Below are 2,334 nucleotides of genomic sequence, written 5' to 3' on the forward strand. Positions count from 1 at the left end.
CTACTTCTGCAATATGCCTGTTCTTCCTTTCTGCAACCCCATTCTGCTGAGGGGTAGACCTGCATGAGTACTTCCTTTGAATTCCCTATTCTTTCAGATATTCACAAAATTCTTCTGAAAAGTACTCTCCCCCTCCATCAGATCTTAGCACTTTAATATGCACACCTTTCTCTTTTTCAACCATGGCCTTAAAAGCCTTGAAATGGCTGAACACTTCACTTTTGTGCTTCATAAAATAAATCCACACCTTCCTAGTGTAGTCATCAATAAATGTCACATAATAATGGCATCCACCAATAGAAGCAGCTTTGGTTGTCCAAACTTCTGAATGGATCACTTCCAAAGGTCTTCTGCTCACCTTAGCATTTTTGGGAAATGCATGTCTGGCCTGCTTACCCATTTGGCATGCTTCACATACCTTTTGCATTCCCTCAACTCTGAATTTAGGCAAACCTGCAACAATGTTTTTCGTTTGCATAGATTTCAGCCTTTGTATATTCACGTGCCCAATGCGCTTGTGCCATATCTCAATATCTGCAAATGACACCTCTCCCATGCGCAAACATAGCAGCTTTCACCTCAGGCATATCAACATCCAAGGTGAACATTCTGCCATTTTTGTTGCCTTTCGCAACCAAGCGGCACTTATTTTTCAAGTCCTCAACAAAGCATCCATCAGGATTAAATCTAACCTGCAGACCTTGCTCAACCATCTGGCCAACTGAAACCAGGTTTTTAGTGATTTTTGGAACATGAAGTACATCTGCCAAGTACTTCGTTTTGCCATCCTGCATAGCCAATGGCACTTTACCAACCTGCGTAATTGGGTGCGCAGTATCATCACCACCTGTTTCAAAAAAACCTGGCTTATCCAAATTTCTAACATCATGAAACCACTCACCATGACTGGTCATGTGGTTAGAGGCACCTGAATCAACATACCAAACATCATTGCAAGCTGCAGCATCTCCTGACATAGAGTTAACCATATGCTGCATCACAAAAAGGTGCTCATTTCTGTCGTCACCATGCCCACTTGATGATGCATAGTTGTTTTGCTGCAACTTCCCACTTTTGATGTCATTCTGCTTTTTATAGCATGTATTCTCCTTGTGTCCAGGCTTTGCACAATAATAGCATTCTGTGCTGCTATTTACTTGCTGGTTCCTTTGCCATGAACCACGACCTCTTTGGCTCCCCCTGCCTCTAGAACTACCACGTCCTCCTCCATAGGACTGGTTTTCCTGTTGTTGCTGTTGGTTCTGATTTCCTGCACGGCCACCAAAACGGCCTCTTCCTCTACCCTTGCCTCTACCTGTATTTGAGTAGAAAGCAGTCTCTTGAGAAGTTGAGGTGGCTGAACCACCATTCCTTTGCTCTTCACTCAGCAAGAGAGCAATAAGTTCCTGAAAATCAGGAAATGTTTCACGGACTCCAATGGATGTCCGAAACTGTGCATAATCTTTCCCAAGACCATTCAAGGTCACGGACACTAAGTCCTCATCATCAACAGGTGCTCCAATGGAGGCAAGAGAATCTGCAAGGCCTTTCACCTTCAAGGAATACTCATTTATATTCATATTTTTCCTTTGCACATTGTGCAACTCTTGCTTTAGCTGCATCTTTCGTGCTTTGGTATTTGTGCTATACAGCTTCACCAATGTGTCCCATGCCTCTTTTTTATGCCATTCTTTAAAGGCCTTCAATTCAGCAGGAGTGGGAGCAGTACCCAAAACTGGTTCTGCAGTTTCACCACTGATGTAATCCCAAACTCCCTTTCCCATAAGGAAGTTTGTCATCCTGAACTTCCATGCTTGGAAGTTGTTCTTGTCAAGCTTCTCACTGACAATGGTAGACAGATTCTCAGACATTTTACAAATCACGAATTGCAACAGCAACCTGTAAACACAGCAAATGCCTCAAAAGGGCAAATAGCAAAACTTCTGCAAAAAGCCTCACAGGGGCAGATCTGCAACACTGACGAAAGTGGTATTTCACCACACAGTCACTTCCTAGTGATGATTTTGCATCAACAGGCAATAGGCATGAATCTGCAACTCCCAATATCTCTGCACACAGGCATACGATGCAATTTCTGTGGCACCTTTCCACCGACTAGCCGCGCAGTGGTCGCACAGCGAAAAACAGGGCCTTTTTCTGAGTGCCTGCGAAGAACTTGCGCCTTCAAAACGGGCCCCGAAACGGCCTCAAATCAAAAAAATAAAGTCACCGAGGGCTTCGCCTTTTCTCGCAGCATATACTGCGCTCTCGCCACACCACGAAGGGCCTCTCAATCTGAAACAGTGCACTCCTGCACTTCTGGCTGTGCTACCT

The sequence above is a fragment of the Dipteris shenzhenensis genome, chromosome 3, assembly GCF_047967505.1.
Source record: "Dipteris shenzhenensis isolate YYH24624 ecotype China chromosome 3, Dip_SZ_1.0, whole genome shotgun sequence".
Classification (NCBI taxonomy): Eukaryota; Viridiplantae; Streptophyta; class Polypodiopsida; order Gleicheniales; family Dipteridaceae; genus Dipteris; species Dipteris shenzhenensis.